The sequence below is a fragment of the Aulonocara sp. 'chitande type north' Nkhata Bay genome, unplaced genomic scaffold (genome assembly GCF_057382095.1).
Source record: "Aulonocara sp. 'chitande type north' Nkhata Bay isolate Kocher_YH1m ecotype deep benthic unplaced genomic scaffold, A_spYH_male_GT1.1 unmapped_scaffold_2, whole genome shotgun sequence".
Taxonomy (NCBI): Eukaryota; Metazoa; Chordata; class Actinopteri; order Cichliformes; family Cichlidae; genus Aulonocara; species Aulonocara sp. 'chitande type north' Nkhata Bay.
This window is the reverse complement of record NW_028234334.1, coordinates 110,103-126,474: the sequence shown is the minus strand read 5'-3', so window position 1 is coordinate 126,474 and position 16,372 is coordinate 110,103. Positions and strand designations below refer to the sequence as shown.

The following is a 16,372-nucleotide window of genomic DNA, read 5'->3' as shown; positions in this document are numbered from 1 at the left end:
ATGCTTTGAAAAACAAAATTGCTGGGCAGCACACAGCCCTGGAGTGCTGCTAAAAACAAAGAAAGAAATTAAAAAGTGGCTAACGCGTGTTCAGGTTGTTTACTAAGCTCCAAAAGAAATGACACAGTCAAAGGTAAAAAGACAAAAAAGTGACAGTCTTCCCCCTGCTGTGACTGACAGAGAAACAGCCCATGTGTGTTCAGTGAAATGTGTGTGATCATGAGACTAGTCATTGACATCCCCCAGACTGTAAAAGTATCACAGAAACACAGTCACCTTTGGCACTGCGTCACAAGCCAGCCATGGCTGATGACAGAATCACTGAACAAGTGGCAGCATGTTACTGTTACGACATGTTAATGCTTTGGACCACAAACTCAAAGCAACACGAGCTTCAGGAATCGTTCGATGTTCTGTGATTACTTTGCAGTTTTAGAGAGATTCAAATTCATTGTGTGTTTAGCTACAGGTTAACAGTCTTCACAGCTAAGTTTTGCTTCCACCAAAGAGAAAAGAAAAAATAATATTAGGGGCTTTCCTGAACATACTTAACACTAGTTGTTAGCCGTCTAAGACCAGAATGTCTCTTGCAAAGTGTACAGGTAAATTATTTTCACAATCAACTGCAACATATCTGTTAGTGAGGAGATTACCAGTATACTGGCATCTGGGTTTTCTGGCTCCCTCCTTCTTTAGTTCACACTTAACAACTTTGAACTTCTTGTGACTTTTTGTCATTTGAAGTGTTTCATCAAATATTCCCTCAACACAAATGTTTTTGATCTCACTTGGATTATCAAGGATGAACGTGTTGGTATCTTTACAGCTGTTGTCAACATTGTAGATCTGTTTCCTTCTTATAACCGTATCACAATCCATTGCAGTCATCTTGGCGTTTATGTGCTGTCTTCTAAACTGGCCATAGCGGGTTTCTTCAAGCGTTGAACTCTCAGTGGCAATGAGCAGCAAACAGATAAACAGGATCCTCATTATTACCTGGTGAAGAAAAAACAGAAACAATATTCTGATTGAGAATTTTATCCAGAAAAAGCACAAATTATTGCAACAAATATGTAATAAATTTGAGTCTACATGCTAACTTGTGGTTCCTAAAGTAGAATGGGAAGTGATAGGTTTGTAGCATAAACCACAGTTTACTACACAGCAAAAATCAAGACACAAGTAGGCAAAGTTCTTTGTGTTACTCATGCATGAGGGAGACCTGCCTGGAGCCAAGTGTCTCTCTGAAGAGGAGTGAACGCACCCCCCTCTTCATGCTACACAGAGTTGTTACAGACCTCCTAGGATGAGACATTCTTTCAATCTACAAATGAATATATACTTCTAAGCTTATATAAATATATATTTCTAAGCATAAATGACAATCCAACAATACAAATCTAACAGGAAGCAGAGGCTTCAACTATCACCCAGCCCTCTCCTGTTGAGCCTGCTCCTATTCTGGCTTCAAGCCCAGCAAGAAGCGTCGGATCAGCTGCTGAATGATTGCTTAGTTACTTTGCTTTTGTCTTTGGGTGCTCAGGGACTTCTCATACACTCCTTCCCCTTCATTCATATTCTACTGTTACATACACTATGTTGCCAAAAGATTCTGTTCCTCTGCTTTCACACACACATATAAACTTGAATTACATCCTATTTTTAATCCATATGATGTCGACCTCCCTGTAAATGCTTTCCACAGCGTTTAGGAGTGTATGGGGAATTTATGAGGTCAGCCACTGATCTCACACATTAACTTGCAGTCTCTGCTCTATTTATGAGCAGTTCTTTCAGGTTGAGATCAGGACTCTGTGCAGGCCAAACTCGCTCATCCATGTCTTTATGGATCTTGTTTTGTGCACTGGTGTGCAGTGACGTTGGAACAGGAAGGGGCCATCCCCAAACTGTTCCCACAGACTATGGAGCATGAACGTATCATAAGTGTTTTGGTGTGTAGAAGCATTAAGAGTATCTTTTACTGGAACTAAGGGGCCGAGTCTTAAATTGCTGTTGAATCTAAATGTCTTATAGTGAGACACATTAGAATTTTGATTTTGTCTTTTCACAAACTGATCGCCAGCCAGAAATCTTTACATCACACAATGAAACAATTTGCAAGAACTTAAACGTCGACTCGGACATGAAATCATCATAAATGTAAACGCTGGAAGCTTTCCTCACATCTCCTCGTGTATTGTGGCTTGGTCTGTAATAACAAATCTGTACTGCACATCTGAAAACGAATAAAACTCAACTCAAGAACCTCACGACCTTTGCTGCACTAAAAGGCATCCAGCATGAGATTACCTTATTTTTGCTTCACTGATGAGTGAATGAGTGGTTGTTGGTTGGTTGGTTGGTTGGTTGGTTGGTTAACCTGCAGCGGTTCAGGCACAAGTGGGTCGTGTGGAGCAGCAGGTGAAAGGCTCTGAAGCTGGCGAAAGATTACAATAAATCAAATACATGACTGAATAGGCAACATCTGATAGTCAGTGTGAATGAAAATGAAAGATTATCTAACATAAAGACTGGTCTCAAACTGTACATGCATGTAGCTTATGCAGGATTTGTGTGCTCACAGAACCCAGATAATGTCAGCATGTTTTTAAGCCCGTGTCTGGATTGTAAAAGTAGGTAAAGTGTGGCAGGAGCGAGGGTTGTTATACTTCCTTGGAGGTGTAGAACATGAGCCTGTTGAGAATTAAATATTTTTATTGCACAAACAAAACATTCTTACCAAATGAGGAGCGAAGACTCGAGATGAGCAGAGTGTAGCTGAGACACGCTGTTACGTTCAAGTCAGTCAAACTGGAACAAAGAACACTTGGTTCTTGTCACTTTCATTTTTATACATTTCAGCAGCACCGCCTTATGTAATCATTTAAATTATCACCCGCATCACCAGTGCACCAGTTCTAAGAAAATGTACCACTTCTCTGTTTGTGTTTCAGAAACTTAATACCACATGACCACAGCATCACGCAAATGTAGTTTGTCACTCATAGCTGGCTTTTCTACTGTTTTACGAAAAAAAAAGTTTTCTTGCATATTTGCAGGCCAAACAATCAGGTTGAACGATCAGGCTTGACGCCTCCATTTCTACCTGTTCGTGTTTCCAAAGTAGAATCACTGTGGCGATCGCTTTAAAGGCTGCATGGCTTTCATTGTTACATTGTGTTCATACCTAAATACTAAGAGAAAGTTCATATGTGTGTCCTCATTAGGACCGGGATTTGTGTTGGTGTGTGGGACTGTTTCCTAAGGTTTATACTGTTACTGGTTATAATGTGACAATGTGTTTCAGCTATTTTACAGAGTAACACAAAAGTAGAATAAAATAGAATAATCCTTTAATTGTCCCACAAGGGGAAATTTGGTTGTAACAGCAGCCAAAAAGACAAATATACAAACAAACAGTACACAGGACACAGAACAGAAACATACACAATTTTTCTTACATATTTACATTAAGGACAATGGTTACTATAAACAGAGAGTACTGTACAGTTATTAAATTAAATAAAAATAATTACAGGTAAGAGGCAAACCAGGTTGTAGTGCGAATTGGTTAATTAACTAACTTATTGCAGTTACAGCATTGATGTAAACATCTATGTTTGTTGGGAGCAGTTCTGATTGTACAGTCTGACAGCTGCAGGGAGGAAGGACCTGCGGAAACGCTCCTTCATGCATCTAGGATGCAGCAGTCTCTCACTGAAGGAGCTCTGCAGTTCAGCAACATCTACATGCATGGGGTGGGAGACTCTGTCCATCAGAGATGTTATTTTGGCCAGAGTCCTTCTGTCTCCCACCACCTGCACTGGGTCCAGGGTGCATCCCAGAACAGAGCTGGCCTTCCTGATGAGTTTATCCAACCTCTTCCTCTCAGCTGCCGATAAACTGCTGCTCCAACATACCACACTGTAAAAAATGACAGATGTAATGAGTAAATAATGCATTGCAATACTTTTAAGAACACTGTTCTGTGTAATGCATTACTTTTTTGACTAGGTTCATGTTTCCCCAGTATTGAACTCTATAAGAACGGGCGATGCCTCCAACATGCACAAACATTTGACCCACAGCATGCAATTCATCTGCATGAATGTAATGCCTTTAATATGCTGCTTAGAGATGGTTGTAGATCTCAACGTGGAGCCAATTACAACCCAATAAGAATCAATAAGAGAATCATATTGATAAGTGATATTGAGAATGCCATCCCTACCTGCTTGTGTGTCACCCTACTTGCTCATAGGGGTTCATATAATTGTTGGGTCTTCTGTTGTCCTTGTATTACTGTAGGGTTTTATCGTACAATATAAAGCACATTTGTGATTTGGTTCTATAAAAATAAAGTTTAATTAAAAATAATATTTTTTCCGCTGTGCCTTGGCTCAGCCGGTTTCTCTTTTTGGTAATAACCTCTCCATCTCTGGAGAAAAACCCTTTCACGTGGTACTAAGTAGGCAGGGGTTTAAGGGTATCCCACAGAAAGCCTGTAAAGATTTGGATAGATGCACCTCTGCTTAGATTATATAGATTAGGTGTTGTTGTACCCCAGTTGTTTGGCACACACACAAAAGGAGGTGAAAAAGGTGAATCTCCAACATGAGCAGAAGAATTTTGCAGGGATCCAATAGCACATACAGTGGTCCCTCACTGTTTCGCTGATTTTTTCTTTTTTGTTGCATTTTTTATTTATTTTTTTAAGTGCATTGTATTCTGCGTCCTGACTGGCTGTAGACAATTAGACCATTGTCAATCAATCTCGTGTTGTGTCTCCTGTACAGTACAGAATGCGTTCAGCTGGTCAAATTTACATAAAGCTTCGATCGCTAGCAGTGTGACTCTGACGTGCTGTACTGTATGTTTGTAAGTTTTCTCCCCAACAAACACAACAATGTCGACAAAACATCGTCACCGGCGGGTGCCTTTGGTTTCCTTCTATAACACTGGACTTATTTTTCTACAAGACTTTGAGAGTGTTCAAACAAGAGAGAAAAGTGTGAAAATGTTCGTGCCTGCCTGGGAAAAGTGTATAAAGTGTGTAGTGAGGGGTTTTACAGCCTTAAAACATCTATAATAATTGTAAAAAATAAAGTTGGCTACTTCATGGATTTCATCTATCAGTGACTCCTGCGATAAACGAGGGACCACTGTATATGGTCATTAATCACACCAGCACTCAAACCACTTTCTGAAACAGCAAGACTCTAATAATTTTCTTATCAGAGACATTACTCACTCTTAAATAAGCAAGCCTTGATACGTGCTTCATAAAAAACGTACTGGATTTCTCCACAAATGTTCAGTATGTCCCATCATTATTTATTTTCCTGTGTGCAGATCCCGTGGAGAAAACAATGTTGTGGTGAGCTGTTCAGGATTAATTCTAAAGTGTGTGAAGTGTGAAGTGGTTTGGATCTGTCAATGCCCTGTGGAATATCGCTCGCTATCATAATGAACAATAAGCTCATTTTTAACTTTGTTTCTTGAAAGGATATATTTTGCAAACTCTTGAGTCATGAGTTCTGTAGCTGCGTCTTTGGCTCAGTGAATTTGAATATCTTACTTTCACAGCTGTCTGTTGCTTACAGTGGGGCAAAAAAGTATTTAGTCAGCCACCGATTGTGCAAGTTCCCCCACTTAAAATGATGACAGAGGTCAGTAATTTGCACCAGAGGTACATTTCAACTGTGAGAGACAGAATGTGAAAAAAAAATCCATGAATTCACATGGTAGGATTTGTAAAGAATTTATTCGTAAATCAGGGTGGAAAATAAGTATTTGTTCACCTCAAACAAGGAAAATCTCTGGCTCTCACAGTCCTGTAATGTCTTCTGTAAGACGCTTTTCTGTCCCCCACTCGTTACCTGTATGAATGGCACCTGTTTGAACTCATCATCTGTATAAAAGACACCTGTCCACAGCCTCAAACAGTCAGACTCCAAACCCCGCCATGGCCAAGACCAAAGAGCTTTCGAAGGACACCAGGAAAAGTATTGTAGACCTGCACCAGACTGGGAAGAGTGAATCTACAATAGGCAAGCAGCTTGGTGTGAAAAATCAACTGTGGGAGCAATCATCAGAAAATGGAAGACATACAAGACCACTGATAATCTCCCTCGATCTGGGGCTCCACGCAAGATCTCATCCCGTGGGGTCAAAATGATCATGAGAACGGTGAGCAAAGATCCCAGAACCACACGGGGGGACCTGGTGAATGACCTGCAGAGAGCTGGGACCAAAGTAACAAAGGTCACCATCAGTAACACACTACAACGGCAGGGAATCAAATCCCGCAGTGCCAGACGTGTTCCGCTGCTGAAGCCAGTGCATGTCCAGGCCCGTCTGAAGTTTGCCAGAGAGCACATGGATGATACAGCAGAGGATTGGGAGAATGTCATGTGGTCAGATGAAACCAAAGTAGAACTTTTTGGTATAAACTCAACTCGTCGTGTTTGGAGGAAGAAGAATACTGAGTTGCATCCCAAGAACACCATACCTACTGTGAAGCATGGGGGTGGAAACATCATGCTATGGGGCTGTTTTTCTGCCAAGGGGACAGGACGACTGATCCGTGTTAAGGACAGAATGAATGGGGCCATGTATCGTGAGATTTTGAGCCAAAACCTCCTTCCATCAGTGAGAACTTTGAAGATGAAACGAGGCTGGGTCTTCCAACATGACAATGATCCAAAACACACCGCCCGGGCAACAAAGGAGTGGCTCCGTAAGAAGCATTTGAAAGTCCTGGAGTGGCCTAGCCAGTCTCCAGACCTCAACCCCATAGAAAATCTGTGGCGGGAGTTGAAAGTCCGTGTTGCTCGGCGACAGCCCCAAAACATCACTGCTCTCGAGAAGATCTGCATGGAGGAATGGGCCAAAATACCAGCTACTGTGTGTGCAAACCTGGTAAAGACCTATAGTAAACGTTTGACCTCTGTTATTGCCAACAAAGGTTATGTTACAAAGTATTGAGTTGTATTTTTGTTATTGACCAAATACTTATTTTCCACCCTGATTCACGAATAAATTCTTTACAAATCCTACCATGTGGATTCATGGATTTTTTTTTTTTTCCACATTCTGTCTCTCACAGTTGAAGTGTACCTCTGGTGCAAATTACTGACCTCTGTCATCATTTTAGGTGGGGGAACTTGCACAATCGGTGGCTGACTAAATACTTTTTTGCCCCACTGTATATGACAGAGAATATGCATGTTCTTTTTGTTTTCATATTGAAATTTATATTTAATTGTGTTGTGGTTTGCAGTGTTTTGTGTTGTTTCACTTTAAATTTGTTTAAAAGGAAAAAGCTGAAAATTTAAATAGTTAAAAGTTGAAATGTAAATAGTTGTTTTTTGTATTATATGATTTATTTATTACATTTTATGTGAAGTGAATAAATAAAAGTATATTTACGGTGACCCCTAGACCCTAGAGACAAAGCACGTACAAACTCCGAAGCACGTACAAAACACAACAGAAGTGCTCCAGGATGCTGGGCGCAGTGTTGAGCTTTTGTTACCTAGTGGCTACACAAGCCAGCAAGTACCAACGACCAGATTTGGTGTGTGGTAGTAACAAGTTTGTACGTGCTTTTTCTCTAGGGGCCACCGTAAATATTTATATATAAACATATATAAATAAAAGTACTTTTTTTACATTAGTAATTCCTTTTGTCCATAATTTTATATTGTTGTTAATAATAAATAAATTAAAGCAACAAAACAACCTGAAGAGCCGGTTGGGAGCCAAAAGAGCCGGTTCTCTAAAAAGAGCCGGAAATCCCATCACTATTACCAACCACCCTCAGTACACAAGTGCTCATAATTATGTGTCTGAATGGGAATTTTGCAGTATAGGTACGTCACAGGGAACAGTCCTGACTCCATTTCTATCACAATATAAACAATAGACTTCTCCTACACTTTTGATAAATGATTCCTGGAAAAGTTATTTGATCAGTCAGTAATTACTGGTAAATGGGGACCACGGGAAGTACAGAAGACTGACTGAGGACTTTGATGACTGGTGCCAGCAGCTCCGCCTCCAGATTAGCACTGGGAAAACCAAGAAGCTGGTAGGACAAACATTCTCCACCTAAGAAAAGTGAACAGGGAATAAACATTAAGATAGAGGACTCAGAAGCAGTGTGTTCATCTGACCAATAAACAGTAGCAGACACATCTCTACATCAACTGTTCAGAGGAGACTGTGTGAATCAGGCCTTTATGGCCAAATAGCTAAGAAAACACTACTAAGGAAGATCAACAAGCAGAAGAGATTTGTTTGGGCCAAGAAACACAAGGAATGGACATTAGACCGGTAGACATCCATGCTTTAGTCTGATGGGTCCAAATTTGAGATCTTTGATTCCACCTGCCATGTCTTTGACTGATACAGAGAAGGTGAACTGATGGTCTCTACATGCATGGTTCCCACCATGAAGCATGGAGGGGGAGGTGTGATGGTGTGGGGGTGCTTTGCTGGTGACACTGTTTTGGATTTGTTCAAAACTGAAGTCACACCGAACCAGCATGGCTACCACAGCATCCTGCAGCAACATGCCATCCTAACAAGTTTGCATTTAGTTGGACCACCGTCTTTTTCCCCCCCAACAGGACAATGACCCCAAAGACACCGCCAGGCTGTGTAGGAGCTATCTGACCAAGAAGGAGAGTGATGGAGTGCTGTGGCAGATGGCCCGGCCTCCACAGTCACCTGACCTAAACCATATTGAGATGGTTTGGGATGAGATGGACCGCAGAGTGAAAGCAATAGAGTCAACAAGCGCTCAGCACCTCTGGAAACTCCATCAAGACTCTTGGAAAACCATTTCAGGTGGTGTGCAAAGCAATAATCACAACAAAGTGTGGCTGTTTTGAAGAATCTAACATATAACATGTTTTGAGTTATTTTTAACATTTTGGTTTGCTACATCATTCCATATATGTGTCATTCATAGTTCTGATACCTTCAGTGAGAATCTACAATGTAAATAGTCACGAAAATGAAGCACAATTTTGTCTTAACCAGGTAACTTTAGGGTTAGCTCTGGGTTTTATGTCCTACAAAGGTGATTTGCTTTTTACTGGGGTATATTGCCATGGTAACTTGTGCTTTAGACCCAATCTGTCCCAGACTGGAGCCATATCTGAATTCTCTTTTTATATTTTGTCTTTACTCTTAAACTTTGCACCATTCCACTGAATGAGGCACAGACTGTATCTGGAGACAAACTAAAGTGATTCCACGTCTCTTCTGTTAGTCTGTGAGAGAGTAAGCTTTAACATTTGAATGTGTCCAATCTGACGTTTCAGAGCTTTAATGTGTAGCAACTGCCTTATAAATAATTAACTCAATTTAATCTGTTTAATCCTCTCTATGTGCTAAATGTTTGTTTTAATGCAGTGTTAATCTTATTGTTTTAACAGTGCTGCATTTTACATTGTCTCTGATTGCAGCAGGCGGCACTCATCATGTTGTGTGGAAGAAGACTTCAGCTGAACAACAACACATGACATATTACACCCAAGTTAACAAAAACTAAGCCAAATGCGTTTTCGGTATTTTAAAAAAATTAATTATTCTGATTGTTTACCTATTTTTTAGACACCTTTTTTTTATTTATATAAAAATAATTTCAAACAGCTGCCTGCAAATATGCCTCTTTACCATTAAGCCAGGTGTGAATGACAACCTGCAGCTGCAGGCTGTTGTGGTCATTGGTGTCACATTAGGTTCTGAACCACAAACAGAGACGTTTCTTAGAACTGGTGGGCTAGTGATGTAGGTATTGATGTAAATGATTGCTTAAGGTGGTGCTACAGCAATGTATAAAAACTGAAGCTCCCAGAGCCAAATGTTATTTGTTCTTCCATAACTGAGATGAACTGTAACCTGCTCAGGTAGAATTTAATAACAGCAAGTCTGAACTGCACTTGACTTGATCTCTGCTCATCTCCAGGCTTCACTTCTCATTCGGTAAGAACTCGTTGGCTTTTGCATACTTCCAAGAAAGAAACTTACTCTCCTGACACACTTATACTCACATTCAGACATGGGCTTCAAAACATGCTGGCATCATCTGGGTTCTGTGAGCATGCAAATCATGCATAAGTAATGCAATTACTGCATGTCGAGACAGATGCCTGTCTTCATTGATTCATGTACAAATCAAGTTTAACTTTAATTCCACTTTCAGGGCATTTGATTCACTGAAGTCATCTTCACCACCTGCTCTTCCAGACGACGGACTTGTGCCCGAACACCTGCAGTTAACCAACCAAACACTGATCAGTAAGGTAAAAAATAAGCTATATATCCTCATTTGGAAGTGTGAATTCAATCTTGATAAATTTCTAATATAGTAATTACATTTAGCAAAAGTGTTGTCTATTTATGATCACATTCATTATAAATATCAGTGCTAACACAGCTGTTTCAGTTTCAAAATAGAAGTTTCGAGAGCTGCGAAAAATTACGTGATGGTCGTAAATCAGTGAAAAGTGGCTCTTAAAATGTAGGAAGCAAGAGAGAAGAGAAAAACGGAGTCGTGCTTTTGGTCTCAGTATGTGACTTTAAAGGGTCACCGAATATGTTTACATATTTTGTCTGGCCAAGAGATGGTCATAAAAAAAAGTACTCACGTCTCTTGGTTTACAGATCTTAGGCCACTCCTCTTTACAGAAACTCTCTACATCCTTTAAGTTTCTTGACTGTGTGACTGTGAGGCCTGTCGACTGACTAAACCACTCTGTGACCTTATAGTCCTCCATTAGTACATACTGAGATCAGCTTGATGTGACTCAACTTGTTTTCCATTGCAATCAAGTACCACCTAATGTGCGTGGGGTCATTACAGCAAAGTGGCCAAATGTCTGTGATGTCGTTCATATGCAACACGAACACCACAACAAAGGAAGATGTTGCAGGGGGACTGTAGACCTGAAGAAGGTCGATGATCTTGTATTGTCCCTGTAGACCTCAGTAAAAAGTCCTTTGAGTGCTCTTTGGTCTCGCCATGATGGTGCAGAAGTTGGAATGGAAGAAACTGATACTGTGGACAGGTGTGCTTTTCACACAAAATAAACTGAGATCAGGAGCATCTGTAGCTGATTAATTGTAATCCAATCTGTGTGCAAGAATTCTGGTTTGGTTATAGGGGATCAAATAGTTCAATCAATAACATGCAAATCAATTAAAAACTTTCATGTAATGTTTTTTTGTCCTGGATTTTGGTTGTTCTGTCTTTCTCCATTAAACTCAAACTACCATAAATTTTAGAGACTGTTCATTTCTTTGTAAGGGAGCAAAATTACAAATTAAGCAGGAGATCAAATGATTATTTCCACCAGTGACAATATTTTTGCTGCTTTCAATTCTTATTCTGGAAAATGTTCCTGTATTTCTTTCTCCAGGAAACAATGAGGATCCTGTTTGCCTGTTTGCTGCTTGTGCTGCTCTTTGACACTGGACGCTCAAAACTAGCTAATCGCCAACTCAAATGGCCGCAGCAAGAAACCCGTTATGAAGAGTTTATATGAAAACATGTAGATGCTAATATGACTGCGGAAAAATGTGATACAGAAATTTAAAAAAAAGTGGATCTACGATGTTAACCACGGTTGTAAGTACACAAACACGTTCATCCTTAGTAATGACAAACAGGTCAAAGCCATTTGTAATGGCCAAGGATCACCTTATAAGAATACTATCTTTACAAAGAGTAGAGCAAAGTTTAGTATTGTTATATGTAAACTAAATAATGGAGCCAAGAAAAGAAACTGTCAGTATAATGGGAGAGTTCTCAGTAACGTGAGTGTTGTAGTCCGATGTGAAGGAAGGTTACCTGTGCACTATGAAAAGCACATACAGACTTTTGAATCCAATAACGCAACTACAGGAAAAATTTCCATGGACTCTAATTCTGTACCCACAAATATACATTTCTGAGATAACAAAAGAGCAACATTTAGCATCAGCTCTAACTAGAAGTGACTGGAAACATCTTCCATATCATAAGTTTTTACTTGAGCCTGTCTTTTAAGTGCATACGTGTTTTGCAAGTGTTCAACTTGCATTTCCACTCATATTGTACGAAAAACAGTTAAACATTTTTTACTACAAATGCAGGTAAAAAAAAACTGTATTAAATGTTACTGATAAGAAAAAAAAACAAAGAAGTAAAATTTTGTTATTTGGTTCTTTTATCATCGATACTGATATATTAATAGCAATGACTGCAGAATACAGATGTACAGTTACGTATTAAAATGATGTGAAAGGTGATTTTGGTAACTCTGGGATCCTGCTTGCTTCTAATAAATGATTTATTGTCTGATCACAGAGTAAATGTGTAAAAAAAATGTTCTTTGAACACTTCAAACATCAAGACTCACAAGTTGACATGTCTTTGCTCAGTGCCCTGTGTGTTTTTATATTTTATAGGATTTTTTGTTGTATTGACAAATTGCAGTTTCAGTGGTTCTTGTATAATTAGAATCCACTATGTACTTATTTTGTCCTCAATTACAATAAACAAACACAGCACAAAAAAGGCAAACACAATAAAAACTATTTGCTGCTTCTGAACCATTTGTTCTAGTATTTTGTTGCTGATGAATAAAACTCAGGCTCAGGAAGTAGAGCGGGTCGTTTACAAATCAGGTTTTTTACAAAGGTTGCTGCTTCACCTCCTGGCTCCTCCACTCTGTATGTCAGAGTACTGTATGTTCTGCATTACAAGGCGCTCTAAAAATCCTTTAATTTTCTAAAAAATCAATAGTGCGCCTTATGTATGAATTCTGTTTGTGGTTACTGACCTCAAACTGATTTTATGTGGTACACATTGCTCAGAAATCTGTCAAAAAATGTTGCACTACGACTTTGGTAAGCTACGACGTCGCACTGCTTGATGGATTGTCGGAGCATTAGGTTATCGTAGTCATGAGCCTCACAGAGTAATCTGGGTCCAAAACTCCGCTGCAGGTCCCAAAGTCAAACGAACACTGCAGCATCACTGAGAGTTAAAAACTGTCTAAATTCTTTCATCTTTAATAAAATCATCAGCGTTGCTGCTTTACCAGGTGTAACAATTAAGTTTAACATCCAGACATCCATGAAAACAGAATTTATTAAATTTAATGGAGTTAGAAGTTAGCAGGAAGTTAGCTCGCTAGTTTCCATCTAAACATAAGCCTGTTCTGACTGAGAGATTTCTGAAAAAATTCAAACGTACAGCTCTGCTATCACTTCCAACATAAACGAAGACAGAAAAAAAACAACAACAGTGACTCTTGGTACTGAAGTTGGGCTAGCTGGTATATAATGATGTGCTACCTGATCGCTAGTGACACAACTATGTTAGCATAACATGAACACAGTGAAGCTGAAGGATAAATGCTAACTTTTTTCCACTCCATAAAAAATAACGTGAGGGTTCCCGATGGTTAGGGACAAATGCAATCGCATTTGTCTAGATGCCAACCCGAGGCCTGGAGTTGCCTACCTCTGGACTAAAGTCAACTCACTTTGGTAATGTAAATATAATATGGCCAATATTATAGTTATTATATTAATCATTATTAGTTATTACAGCATTAAACTTGAACTCGGGGTCAAAGATTCAAGTTGCAGTTATTTATATTTCCTATCACCTTAAATCTTCACTCAAAGACAAGTATCTTTGACAGTGTATATATATAGATGTATTATATATATAAGAGACAAATATTGTTCTTTTAATATGTTGGCATTACTAAATTTGACTCAGTGCTTACATATATGTAAAAACAAAATGTACGAGCTGTGATAACTGTGTCTGATAGAATGAAGAGTAGACTGATATATAAAATATTCCTTTATTGGGTGAGAAAATCAGACCATGTCATAACTGCTTTAAGTCATACAGAATAGATATCAGAGCCTTAAACAGGCAGACTTCTGCTAAATGGGTCAAACTGGGCAGAAAGTATACAAACTAGAGATGGCACGATACTACTTTTTTATGTCTGATACCGATATCATAAATTTGGATATCTGCAGATACCGATATGAATCCGATATAGTGTGTTTTTAATCAATAAAACTGTTTTTTTAATATCTTGCTGCTTTTGTATAAGTTAATACTCAAGTTAAAAAAAACAAAGAAACACTAAAGTTATTCTGTTATACCTGTATGCAAAAAATACACTGCACCCAAAATATTTCATAGTTCAACAATACTGATCAATCTAATAAACTTAAAACTACTCCATCCTCCCTATTCTGGTATTTTAAAGAGTAAGCAACCTAACTAATAGGGTTCTAAAACTCCCAGCAAACCCCGCCCCCCCCCCAAAAAAAAAAAGAAAACAGGGAATCACCCTCCACTTCATGATGCTTAATCGACGTAATCAACTTTGATTTGATGCAGTGTGAAATAAAATGCACAGAAATCAATTATTTTTTCAAGAATAATTAAATAGATTCAACATCTTTCTTCAACAGAACTGCAGACTGCACAGATGGTTCCCAAAGGAAAAAGTACTACAGCTTACTAGGGTTTATTAGACTTAATAGTTACTATATACAGTAATGGACTTCTATACATTTTACATCAGATTATTTATTAAAAGCGAGACATTTTAAATAAAAGAAAAGTATGTCTCTGTGCCCCCCCCCCACCTTTTTTTTCCCTGTTAATGTCCTATCGGCCCCCCTGGCTAAACTTTGCTAGATCTGCCCCTGCACAGTTACCAGCCGTCAGCTCCTGGTGTAGAAAGTAATATTAAATAAATTCAAACAACAGCTTATCAAGCTTAAACGTGCTGCTGTTGTTCAGCTGCTGGTTTCCTCTTTCTGGTGCAAAGTGGGCCAAAAACAAACAAGAGAGACGGAATTGAAGTAGCAGCAGGAGAGGGAGGGAGAGAGAAGAGGCAGTCCCTCCATATATTGATTGTTAAGCTTAACGTGGGAATGCTTTACAAACATTCAGAGATGAACTTACACATTTGCTTTACTTCTCTCTGGGATCACTTTCTCGAAGATGAAATGCCGGTTTGTAGCGAGGCTCCAACTGCTCAACCAGACCGCCGACAGGTCTGGCACGCCACAGCAGCTCTATCACGTGACGCATACTGCTCTGACGTGCTATGGTTATGAGCCGAGTTATGCCATGTTGCAAGTTTTGTCAGGTGCTTTTTTGATATTTAATGGATCGGATTACATTTTTTATTTTTCTCCGATATCCGATCCAGTCATTTACGTCAGTATCAGACCGATACGTAATATCAGATCGGTTCATCTCTAGTAGAAAAAGCAAGTTCAAACAGATATGTTTTAAGCCGTGATTTAAAAGATTGAATAGAATCAGACGCCCGGATGCCAATCGGGAGACTGTTCCACAGCTCAGGTGCAGCTAGAGCGAACGCTCGATCACCTCTAGACTTCAAGCGAGATCTGGGCTGAACCAACAATGACTGTGAGGAAGATCTTAAGGCCCTCGTAGGAAGATATGAATTTAAGAGTTCCTTAAGATAACTTGGCCCTGTGGATCGTTACATGGAGAAACCTTTGGAATAGAAGCATGCTGATCCACACAGGTGTACACACGGGTATTCACAGACACAAACTACACCTTTCTTGGCTGCTACCTCAAAGCACATTGTGCGCTGTCGATCTTGCGTGCTGTAACATAACATCTAATATTTGGTATCTACTGTTATCTACTGTTAGCTGTTTTATTGTGATGGTGCTATATTTATTATGTTGCTCTTTCTTGTTTGTTTTCTCTTCTGTTTTTTCTTATCTCCATACAGGTGATCCAGGTGTTTTTTTTGTTTTTCTTTTTTTCTTCCCCCCTTTCTCACCGTCTCTTCTCCCCTCTATTTTTCTTTCTCTCCCTCTCTTTCTTTCATTCTTTCTCCCTGTCCTATCCCCCAGTCATGTCTGTCCCGTCTGTAACAACCGAAAATCAAATCAAATAAATATATAATTATAATAAAGGTCAATCAAATGGCCCGAATGCGAGACCGTGATGATCCAATTGGTAAAGTAAAGCCGCTTGGCATCTTTCTTGGCCTTCAGACAACAATTCTGATGGCTAAAGATCCAAACGGGACAGGCAAAAAAAAAAAAAAAGATGAGTCAGTGAAGCAAACTGATCAGCTGTCTTATTGTGTCTTTTGTGTGTTTGGTTTTGTGTATTCAATGAACCGAACGCCGTCTTTACTGCACGAGGGTGTGACCATCCACATCCTTTGATCTGTCCACTGTCAGCCAATAATTTTATAAAAATCTGGCCAAGTCTTCCAAGTGTGCGTGCTTTTCCTTCTGACCAGATGCAGATTTCTGTACCATCACTTTATTGCCCTTATAC

At 39.3% G+C, this 16,372-nt stretch overlaps 1 long non-coding RNA gene across 1 annotated transcript; it reads right to left on the bottom strand.

The window, feature by feature from the left end:
* Window positions 1-223: 223 nt before the first annotated feature.
* LOC147300755 (uncharacterized) lies at window positions 224-2,812 on the bottom strand. The gene is made up of 3 exons (XR_015127512.1): window positions 2,741-2,812; window positions 2,311-2,437; window positions 224-996 (listed from the first exon to the last, which is right to left on the bottom strand). It is a non-coding gene; the product is annotated as an uncharacterized LOC147300755 (long non-coding RNA).
* Window positions 2,813-16,372: the final 13,560 nt, after the last annotated feature.